We start from the raw sequence: 12,055 nt of genomic DNA on the forward strand, positions 1-12,055 counted from the left end.
AGACTCTATGAAAAAATGGTTAACCATCAAGAATGATCAACATCAGCCGTTCTGCACTGTGACCAAGTTTTTCTGGTTTCTTCCTTCTGGCTTTGATGTCATGACCAGGATTTCATCCACTTGGGTGACATTTCTTTGTTTTGATCTCACTCAGTGAGGCTGGTAAAATTGACGCTTGCCTTTATTTTAATAGCTCAAAGTGCATTGACATTTATGGTGTTTGAATCTTTTAATTAAGAGGATGGTGAATTGATTTGCGGGACTGAGCGAACTCATTTGGATTAAAAGAAACACAAAACAGGATGGCGAGTCTGGATGCACCATTTTCTCTGGCTTGAGCTCTAGATAAATTTGGCATTTCTAGTTTCCTGATCGGGAAGGGATTTGTTGCCTTCCTGTGCTAATGGAAGAAATTAATATTTGGCTGACATGTAATCCTGCTACACTCACTCTACAAAAGCTGGTCTAATTCCCGTGGTCCTTTCTATACTGTGGATGATTAGCTCTGTGCTGTTCATTCACACTACACTGCTCAGGAGGCATCAACAAAGGCCCAGGTGGCATGAGGCAGAAAGATGCTTTTGTACATCCTCACATCTGCCTAATTAGGAGGCGTCCGGGTCAAGTTTGTGATGTACCAAATCAACACTGGTTCACACAACTCCACAGAACAGCTTTCCCCAACATGGTGCCTTCCAGTGGTTTTGTGGCCTACAACCCCTAACACTTCACAAACATTCGATTGTGTTTTAAACATGAGGGATACTGTGTTGTATCCATTTTTATCTGCCCCCAGGGTAATGATTGCATCTTGGGGGAAAAGCCATCACAGCGATGCCCCACACATGAATGGGGTTCTAGTGTAGATCCCACCCTGGGCAAAGGTGGAGACACCAGCTTTGTATTTTGAGCAGTGAATCCAAATGCAACTCTGGAAGTACACTCTCTTTGGGCCTCCTCAGAAGCTTTTCAGGGTTCCTCAGTTACAAGGTCAATAATGGCACTCAGGTTATTCTCAAAGTTTGCTTGCTCACATCAGAGGCTTCCTCATATCACTGTCTATTTAGCTCAGTATTATGTGTACACTGTTGTTCTTCACGAGCACAAACCACAACGTGGCATCTGCATTAAGCAGGTGTGCGCTAGTGAAGCCTTCCCTAATCCAGTGCTCTCCAGATGTCTTGGAATGCAATGCTCATCATTCCCAGTTCGAGTGCCACACACAATTGCATAGTTTTCTAATTGCAGGAGGAGGAGTTTGAAAGGTCACATGTATTCTATTGTTTGTATTTGTAGCATAAGCGCGTGGCCTCGGCATGGCGTTGCAATTGCAGTGGGAGGACATGCTGCTGCTTCAGTTTTCTTCCTCTCTCATTTTCTCTCTCTTTGAGCTGACTGCATGTGCACTTTTGGTGTTGCACAGCAATGGAGGTTTAAAAATAAATCACATGGTAATTCACAGCTGCACAACTCCACACATGCAGTCAAAAATAGCGAAAATATAATGGAGGAAGAAGATAGGGGAAAGAAAATGGGAAGTCATAGTGTCTTTTTGATGTTGGTTTGTTTGTTTGTGTTTTTTTTTTCCTGCCTGCCAGTCCCATAAAAATCAGTGTGAAGAAGGATCAGGCAGCAATGAAAGGACAAAGACACAAAGGGGGGGGGGCAGGAATGTTGCAAAACAGGTTCTACATCTTTAAAGCCACCCCTGCTAGTAAGAGTTATAATGCCACTAGGTTGGAACAGCAAATGTCTTTGTAACTCATGGCAACCAGAAGCACCAGAAAAAACATAATAGAAGTGGTTTGAGAACAACAGAATTTGTTGTTGTTCAGTCGTTCAGTCGTGTCCGACTCTTCGTGACCCCATGGACCATAGCACGCCAGGCCTTCCTGTCCTGCGCTCTCTCCCGGAGCGTGCTCAAGTCCATATTCATTGCATCCGTGATGCTATCTAGCCATCTCATCCTCTGCCGTCCCCTTCTCCTTTTGCCTTCAGTCTTTCCCAGCATCAGGGTCTTTTCCAGGGAGTTTTCTCTTCGCATTAGGTGGCCAAAATATTTCAGCTTCAGCTTCAGTATCTGTCCTTCCAATGAGCACTCAGGGTTGATTTCCTTTAGGATGGACTGATTTGACCTCCTTGCAGTCCAGGGGACTCGTAAGAGTCTTCTCCAGCACCACAGTTCGAAAGCATCAATTCTTCGGCGCTCAGCCTTCCTTATAGTCCAGCTCTCACAGCCATACATTACTACTGGGAAAACCATAGCTTTGATTAGACGGACCTTTGTCGGCAAGGTGATGTCTCTGCTTCTTACTATGCTGTCTAGGTTGGCCATAGCTTTCCTCCCAAGGAGCAAGCGTCTTTTAATTTCATGGCTACAGTCACCGTCTGCGGTGATCTTGGAGCCCAAGAAAGTAAAATCTGTCACTGCTTCCATTTCTTCCCCTTCTATATGCCAGGAAGTGATGGGGCCAGATGCCATGATCTTAGTTTTTTTAATGTTGAGTTTCAAACCAGCTTTTGCACTCTCCTCTTTCACCCTCAACAAGAGGCTCTTGAGATCCTCTTCGCTTTCTGCCATTAGGGTGGTATCGTCTGCATATCGGAGGTTGTTGATAATTCTCCCGGCAATCTTAATTCTGACCTCTGATTCATCCAACCTGGCATTTCTCATGATGTACTCTGCATATAAGTTAAATAAGCAGGGCGACAATATGCAGCCTTGTCGTACTCCTTTCCCAATTTTGAACCAATCGGTTGTTCCATGTCTGGTTCTTACTGTTGCTTCTTGACCCTCGTACAGGTTTCTCAGGAGACAGGTAAGGTGGTCTGGTACTCCCATCACTTTAAGAATTTGCCACAGTTTTTGTGATCCACACAATCAAAGGCTTTAGCGTAGTCAATGAAGCAGAAATAGACGTTTTTCTGGAATTCTCTTGCTTTCTCCATGATGCAGCGAATGTTGGCGATTTGATCTCTAGTTCCTCTGCCTCTTCGAAACCCAGCTTGTACTTCCGGTAGTTCTCGGTTCGCATACTGCTGAAGCCTAGCTTGTAGGATTTTGAGCATCACCTTGCTGGCATGTGAAATGAGCGCAATTGTGCGGTAGTTTGAACACTCTTTGGCGTTGCCCTTCTTTGGAATTGGAATGTAAACTGACCTTTTCCAGTCTTGTGGCCATTGTTGAGTCTTCCAGATTTGTTGGCATATTGAATGCAGCACTTTAACAGCATCATCTTTTAGGATTTTAAATAGCTCGGCTGGAAGACTGTCATCTCCACTAGCTTTGTTGTTACTAATGCTTCCTAAGGCCCACTTGACTTCACTCTCGAGGATGTCCGGCTCAAGTTCAGTGACCGCACTATCATGGCTATCAGGGACATTCAGATCTTTCCTGTGTAGTTCTTCTGTGTATTCTTTCCACCTCTTCTTAATCTCATCTGCTTCTGTTAGGTCCCTGCCTTCTTTGTCCTTTATCATGCCCGTCTTTGCACAAAACGTTCCCTTGAGATCTCCAATTTTCTTGAAGAGATCTCTAGTCTTTCCCATTCTGTTGTTTTCCTCGATTTCTTTGCATCGTTCATTTAAGAAGGCCTTCTTGTCTCTCCTTGCTATTCTATGGAACTCTGCATTCAGTTGGGTATATCTTCCCCTTTCTCCCTTGCTTTTCGCTTCCCTTCTTTCGTGAGCTACTTGTAAAGCCTCATCAGACAGCCACTTGGCTTTCTTGCATTTCTTTTTCTTTGGGACGGATTTCGTTGCTGCCTCCTGAACAATGTTACGGACCTCCGTCCATAGTTCCTCAGGCACTCTGTCTATCAGGTCTAATCCCTGAAATCTATTCCTCACCTCCACTGTATATTCATCAGGGATATGATTTAGGTCATACCTGAACGGTTTAGTGGTTTTCCCGACGTTCTTCAATTTAAGCCAAAATTTTGCAAGAAGCAGCTCATGATCTGAGCCACAGTCAGCTCCAGGTCTTGTTTTTACTGACTGTATGGAGCTTCTCCATCTTTGGCTGCAAAGGACATAATCAATCTGGTTTCGATATTGACCATCTGGTGACGTCCATGTGTAGAGTCGCCTCTTGTGATGTTGGAAAAGAGTCTTTGCTATGATCAGCATGTTCTCTTGGCAAAACTCTATTAGCTTTTGTCCTGCTTCATTTTGTACACCAAGGCCATGCCTGCCTGTTATCCCGGTGATTTCTTGACTTCCTACTTTAGCATTCCAATCCCCTATGATGAAGAGGACATCTTTTTTTGGTGTTAGTTCTAGAAGGTGTTGTAGGTCGTCATAGAACCGATCAACCTCAGCTTCTTCGGCCTCAGTGGTTGGGGCATAGACTTGAATTACTGTGATGTTGAATGGTTTGCCTTGGATTCGTACTGAGATCATTCTATCATTTTTAAGATTGTACCCCAGTACTGCTTTTCCCACCCTTTTGTTGACTATGAGTGCTACTCCATTTCTTCTAAGGGATTCTTGCCCACAATAGTAGATATGATGGTCACCTGAATTAAATTCGCCCATGCCTGTCCATTTTAGTTCGCTGATTCCCAAGATGTCGATGTTCAATCTTGCCATCTCATGTTTGACCACCTCCAGCTTACCTTGATTCATTGATCTGACATTCCAGGTTCCTAAACAATATTGTTCTTTACAGCATCGGATTTTCTTTTCACCGCCAGACACATCCACAGCTGAGTGTCCTTTCGGGTTTGGCCCAGCCGCTTCACTCTTTCTGGCGCTACTTGGAAATACCCTCTGCTCTTCCCCAGTAGCATATTGGACACCTTCCGACCTGAGGGGCTCATCTTCCGGCGTCATCTCTTTTAGCCTTGTGATACGTTCCATAACAACAGAATATTGGAGGAGAAATAGCATCTCTCATAGTTCTAGAACCCAGGGTCATCCGATGAAGCTGATTAGTGGGAAATTCAGGACCGATAAAAGGAAGCACTTCTTCACACCGCCCATAGTTAAACTATGGAATTCACTACCGCAAGAGGTAATGATAGCCACCAATTTGAATGGCTTTAAAAGAGGATTGGACAAATGCATGGAAGATAAGACTAGCAATGGTTACTAGTCCTGATAGCTATATGCTACCTCTAGTATGAGAGGCAGTATGCCTATATACACCAGGTGCTGGGGAACATGGGCAGGAAGATGCTGTTGCATTCGTGTCCTACTTGTGGGTTTCCTGTGGGCAGCTGGTTGGCCACTGTGTGAAGAGAATGCTGGATTAGGTGGACCTTGGTGATTCGGCATGGCTCTTCTTATGTTCTTAAGGGGTTGGGGTATGTGTTTTGTGTCCCATACATGAGCCAGGCTTTAGAGTACTGGGATAAAATGCTTGTGTAGATCATCCCTAAGAAAATTCAAAACAAAATGAGCTGTCATAGTCTTTCTGATGTTCCCATTTTGAGTTGGACGGACACTGTTATGCCCCCATTGGAAGACTCCTCAGAGGAGGAGGAACTGGAGGATCAGGAACCATCCACCACCAGCAATACCCAGGCTCTGCCAGTGATTACCAGGAAGGCATCATCTGTGGAGGACAAGGGTCTTGCCTCAGAGCTGGAGACAGAAAATCCTGAACCCATCTGGACAGCCTCTGCCTGAAAATACAGGAACTCATACAGAAAGCTATATTGCGCCAGAGGCCTCCTTGTAAGGAAAGGTCTACTCTCATATAGGAGGCTTGCTCATGAGGAAGACCTTCTTAGCTGCAGTCCGTAACAGCTCAAAAGTGAACTTGGGTGTTTCTCTGACAGCATCTGCATAGAAATAGCAGTGTAAGGCTAAGAGAGTTGCTGGAAACCATGTTAACCAAACCTTCCTGAATCCAGCTTCCCTTGCCTGTGTATTGATTCTTGGCATGAGCACTTCTGGACTGAACTCTCCTTCTGTCTGCTCCTTGTTTGCTAAGTTGCTTTGGGACCTTGTTACTTGGACTGAACTCTGCCCCATATCTGTTGTGTTCTCTTGGAACTTTGTTGCCTGTGATCTGGACTGTTCAGACCTTGCCTTTTCCCTGATCCCTGTTTGTGCTGACCACTTTGGAACTCTTGGACCCTTGAACCTGCAACTGCTAGGCTCAGACTTGGGAAATGTGACAGATACCTGTTTACAGAGCAACGTCTCAATACAGACTTCTTCCCACTTCACCAGACAGTGCAGCAAAGGTCAGAATGCTCTGTTCTCTCTTCACACTTGAACATGTCGTGTACAGGCAGGTGTGACTTTTGGCACAGAGTGCAGCCTGCCATTACCCCCTGCATTTCAATTGCCCTATGGTAATTGTAGTCATTCTGGTATGACAGAAATTGCAAATGTGGCTGATGTAATTTCAAGCCTTTCATTTAGTCTAAGATTGCACGCAGACATTATTCTTCTAGAGAGGTGCGGGGGTGTGATAGAGAAACTGTTGACTGTGTGTGGACATAATTATTTTGTTTTCTTATACCTCTTATGTAAGGTGCAAGGGGAGCAGTCTCAAACCTGGGTATCTGTAATATTAAGAAGTCCACTTTATGTCCCCTCCCGCCAGGATTTCTAACATAGTAGAACCTGGAGCAGTCCTAACTTAGGTTGTACTCAAGACTCAGTCTTCCTGCCCCTCCAGGTTAAATCTGCTCAGGCAACCGTGTGACAGGTTCAAGAAAGTCTCATTCAATATACCTTTTCTAGTAAAATCTTTTTAACAAAACCATGCAAAGGGCTGGATGTTCCTGATCTCATCTGATCTCGGTCAGCCCTGGTTAGTACTTGGATGGGAGACTGCCTGGGAATCAGGCTTCCTGCATTGAGCAGGAGGCTGGACTCGATGGTCTTGTAGGCCCCTTCCGACCATTTGATTCTATGATTCTATGCTTTGCCCTGAATGCTTTCTCTGACTTTTCCTGGGTCCTTGAAGAATCTTATACTTCCAGCAGTCAGGTTCCAGTCCTTTACTTTCTGTACCACTAGCATTCTGTTTGGAATGCAAACCCGTTGTCCATCAACTAGGGATGTACGAAAGTGACTTACCTTTTTGCGGATTCTGTTCATGGGGGGGGGAGGCGTTCCGTCCCTCCCCCCGGAATCCTCGACGTGGAGGAGGTGATCCAGTCCTTCCCCCTGGAATCCTCGACGGCCGGCTGTGCTCTGCGGCAGCACCACAGAGCAGCCAGCCAGGCCCAGCCAGGCCAGAGCCGTCCACAGCCGGATTTCCAGCCGCGGAGGGCTCTGGGTAAAAAAAAAACACGCGTACGCAAATGGCGGCGGCTACGGCCGCCGCCATTTGCGTTCCTTATTTTTCGCCTTCTTAGTCTACGTCAATATTGACGTAGACTAAGATGAAGAAAAGAAAGGGGAACGCAAATAGTGTAGTGGGCGCTATTTGCATTCCCCTTTCTTTTCTTCGACTTAGTCTATGTAAATATTGACGTAGACTAAGACAGCAAAAAATAAGGAACGCAAATGGTGGCAGCCATAGCCGCTGCCATTTGCGTACGCTTTTTTTTTTTTTACCCAGACGTGATAGGCTACATAAGTCTTTACGTAGCCTATCACGTCTGGGTGGGGGGAGAAAAAAACACAGACTGCAAATGGCAGCAGCGGCAGCTGGTCGGAAGACCAGCCGCCGCCGCTGCCACCACCACTGAAGCCGCTGCCGGAGCCACTGCCATCCGGAACATCTACCCCAGGTAAGTCTCGTCCCAGGGGGGATCCGCGGGGGGTGGGGGGTGGCAGGCCGTTCCGCAATGGATTTCGGGGGGCCGAATGCACTGGCATTCGGCCTCTCCGAGATCCGTCGCGGAATTCTCTGACATCTCTACCATCAACAGCACCTGGACAGCAGACTGAGCAAGGCTCACACAGAGGAAGGCCAGGATCTCTTCTTGATCATCCAGAGTGCAGATGCAGAATAATGGGCTCAAGTTACAGGGAGCCAGATTCTGGCTGAACATCAGGAAAATCTTCCTGACTGTTAGAGCAATACGACAATGGAACCAATACTCTAGGGAGGTGGTGGGCTCTCCCACTCTGGAGGCGTTCAAGACGAAGCTGGACAGCCACCTGTCAGGGATGCTCTGACTTGGATTCCTGCATTGAGCAGGGGGTTGGACTCGGTGGTCTTATAGGCCTCTTCCAACCCTACCATTCTATGGTTCTATGTGGGATGATCATCAAATATATTTTCCCTCTGAAATGCTGCACCAAGTCTGTTGCATGTACTTTGCTTGACTGGAAGAACAGCTGTCAGCTGAACATCAGCATTGATTCTCAGAGACTGACCCCCCAGGAGCTTGGTGTTTCCCAGGTAAACACCGAACCAATATTCCTACTTGAGATGAAAGCAAGCTGTCACCCTGCACAGTTTATAGCATAACACAAAATGAAAGACAGAGACAATGGCTGAGCTGCTTGGCTCCTGTGATCTGCCTTGTTCATTATCTGTCCCATTGTAGAGCCAGAAGAGAACAAAATTAAACCTATTTGTGAAGATGCAGGGCCGCTCACAGAGGTGTTTTTATCCTCGATGTCCGATTCAGTACACGAAGATATTTGTCTAAGGCAAAGAAAAGGTAGCATATGACGAGAGATCATTACCCCTCGCCCCACCGCCACCTTCTCAACATGCAGAGCCAGTCCAGTTCAAAACATCAGCAAGAAATGAGAGGGCAGGAGAGGTTAGGGAATAGGAATTATAAATGGCTCCTCTTCACACTTTGGTTCCTGTGTTTCCTGCAACGAACAAGGGCCAACGTAGGGATGTACGAAAGTGACTTATCTTTCATGGATTATGTTGATGGTGGGGGGGAGGCGTTCCGTCCCACCCCCCGGAATCCTCGATGGGGGGGAGGCGATCCGTTCGTCCCCCCCGGAATCCTCGATGGCCGGCTGTGCTCCGCGGCAGCTCTGTGGAGCAGCCGGCCAGGCCCAGCCAGCCCAGAGCTGTCCACAGCCGGATTTCTGGCCGCGGAGGGCTTGGGGGGGGTGGGAAGCCGTGTACGCAAATGGCGGCGGCTACAGCCGCCACCATTTGCGTTCCTTATTTTTCGCCATCTGAATCTACGTAAATATTTAAGTAGACTATGACAGCGAAAATAAAGGGGAACACAATAGCGTAGCAGGCGCTATTTGCGTCCCTTTTTGATTTGCCATTTTAGCCTACGTTACGTAAAGATTTACATAGGCTAAAATGGGGAATCAAAAAGGGATGCAAATAGCGCCCGCTATGCTATTTGCGTTCCCCTTATTTTCACCATCTTAGTCTACGTAAATCTTGATGTAGACTAAGACGTGCTAAATTAAGGAATGCAAATGGCGGCGGCCATGGCCGCCGCCATTTGCGTATGCGAGTTGTTGTTGTTTTTAAGTCAGACGTGATAGGCTATGTAAACATTTACGTAGCCTATCACGGCTGACTGCAGGGACGCAAATGGCGGTGGCTACAGCCGCCGCCATTTGCGTCCCTGCTAGCCAGCGGCCAGATGTCCGGCTGCTGGCGGAGCCGGCCTGCGGCTCCGCAGAATCCCTGTGGAGCGGAGCCGGCCGGCCGGCCAGGATTCTGGGGGGAGGCGCAGAGCGCCTCCTCCCCCAGCGAGGATTCCGGGGGGAGGGACGGAACGCTTCCCCCCCCCATCAACATAATCCGCGAACAGGTAAATGACTTTCGTACATCCCTAAAAGCAGTGTCAGTGCTGTCCTGTCTTGGTGATGCATTTCCTCTTTTTTTTAGCAACTCATAAGGGCCCACCCTATAGATAGACAAGGCCTAAACTAGATGACATATGCTCTCCAACCTTTTGCAGATTAAAAGAGGACATGGGGGTTGGACTCGATGGTCTTATAGGCCCCTTCCAACCCTTCTCTTCTCTTCTCTTCTCTTCTCTTCTCTTCTCTTCTGATTCAATGTTTGTAATTAGGGTTGTGCACTGCCTCAGTATAAATCCCAAATAACGAAGTGAAGAGGGCTGATTCGGAGGTACCTCGTCATGATACGAAGCAGATCAGCCCAGAACCGAGGCACCCCAAAGCGAAGCGGCTCCTCCACAACGCGCCTCATCCACCTTGTATATTTGGAACTCTTGTTATGCCTTCTGAGCAGCCTAGACAGGCTGTCTCCAAAATGTATCAACTTCTGAAAGATCACGCGGAGCCTCAGGAGGAGGAGGGAGGGCGGAAGGCGAGAGAATGTGGAGGCGCCAAATGTATCCATTTGAGAGAGATCTGGTCACCAGGAGAGGAGAGGAGAGGAGAGGAGAGGGAGGAGGTGGAGGGAGGGAGAGAGCTTTGCTGTGCGTCAGCCTCTGTTTGCTCATTGTGAGAAAGGTGGTGTTACTGGAGAGGAGAGGACTGTCTGAAGGTTGTTTGGCTACAGCAGTGGTCTCCAAAGTGGGGTACACAAACCCTGGGAGGGGGCACAAGATGGTCCATTGGGGGGTGTGAGACACTTGATGATTGAGCAGCCTCCTGCTGCCCTGGCAAGCTGCCATTGTGTGCAGTGGTGGTGGCAGTGGCAGCAGAACCTAAGGATGGATGAAAGTCCCTTACCTGGTCCCGCAGCTTGCTTCGCGGTGGGGGGGAGGCGCTTCGGTTCCCCCCCCCCGAAGTTCAGGCCGGGGGGGGAGGCGCCCCGCCTCGCCGGGCCGAAATTCAGGCCGGGGAGAAGCGCCCCGTCTCCCCGGCCGCGAAATAAAAAAGTAAATGTAAAAAAAAACAACACACACACGTGATAGGCTACGTAACGATTTACTATTTGCGTTGCCCTTATTTTCGCCGTAGTCTACGTAAATCTTTACGTAGACTACCTGGGCCCAAATAAGGAACACAAATGGCGGTGCCCATGGGCGCCGCCATTTGCGTACGTGCTTTTTCTTTTTCTTTTCAAAGTCACCCGTGATAGGCTACGTAACGATTTACGTAGCCTATCACGGCTGACTTTGGAAATCTAGCCGTGATAGGCTACGTAAATCGTTACGTAGCCTATCACGTGTGTGTGTTGTTGTTTTTTTACATTTACTTTGTAATGGCGGCGGCGGCAGCCGGTCGGAAAACCGGCTGCTGCCCCCGCCCCTGCCGAAACACCGCCGAAACACCGCCGGGACCTGCCGCCAAGAGGGACATTCGAAGGAGGTAAGTCCCATCCCGGGGGGGGCGGGGGGGCGGAGAATTTCACTGCCAATTTCGGGGGGCCGAATGTGTTGGCATTCGGCCTCCCCGAGATTCATGGAGAAATTCTCCGCCATCCCTAGCAGAACCAGGATGGGATGGGACAGGAGCTGAGAGGGAAGCTCCATGGCATTTCTCTCTCCGTTCCAGTCCTAGGCACTGGGAGCAACTGTCCCAGTCTCTTCCAGGCATGGCAGAGGAAGCCTTAACCCTTCCCACACTCCTTTGGCAGAATGAAGCTGAGAAGAAAGCACGTGCTAGGGGGATTGGGTTAGGGATGGCGGAATGGAACACTTACCTCTGCCTCCCCACAGAATCCTCTTCTGCCTGATCCTTTGGATCTGGATTTCCAGCAATACGGCCGCCATCCTGGACGCCATTTGCGGCCCTGTTTTTTCACGTGATAGGCTACGCAAATATTTGCATAGCCTATTGCGTGAATGAAAAGCACGGACACAAATAGCGTCCAGGATGCCATTTGAGGCCGTAAAGGTCTTAGTTTAAGCTAAATGCAGCCATTTACAGCTGCATTTACCTTAAACTAAAGCCTTTACAGCCTAGACACCATTTGCGTCCCCAGTCAAATCCCCTTCAGCCAGCAATACGGCATGGCGGCCGTATTGCTGGCGCTTCAGAGATGGCCAGCAGCTCCGCAGAATGCTGCAGAGTGGAGCCGGCCAAAGAGGATTCCAGGGGGAGGAATGGATCACCTCCCCGCTGTGGGCAGATTCCCCACGGACCAGAAGGTAGGGAATCTGCCCATCCCTAGACTGGGTAAAATGAGGATCCATAAAATAAAAAAGGGATCCTCTTGATTTCATATGATTTTTGTGGAGCAAATCCCCCAAACCATCCAGTCATAGAGCACATCAGCATCCACAGACTG

The sequence above is a fragment of the Heloderma suspectum genome, chromosome 6 (genome assembly GCF_057233095.1).
Source record: "Heloderma suspectum isolate Gila_16-S chromosome 6, 16-S_ref, whole genome shotgun sequence".
NCBI lineage: Eukaryota > Metazoa > Chordata > Lepidosauria > Squamata > Helodermatidae > Heloderma > Heloderma suspectum.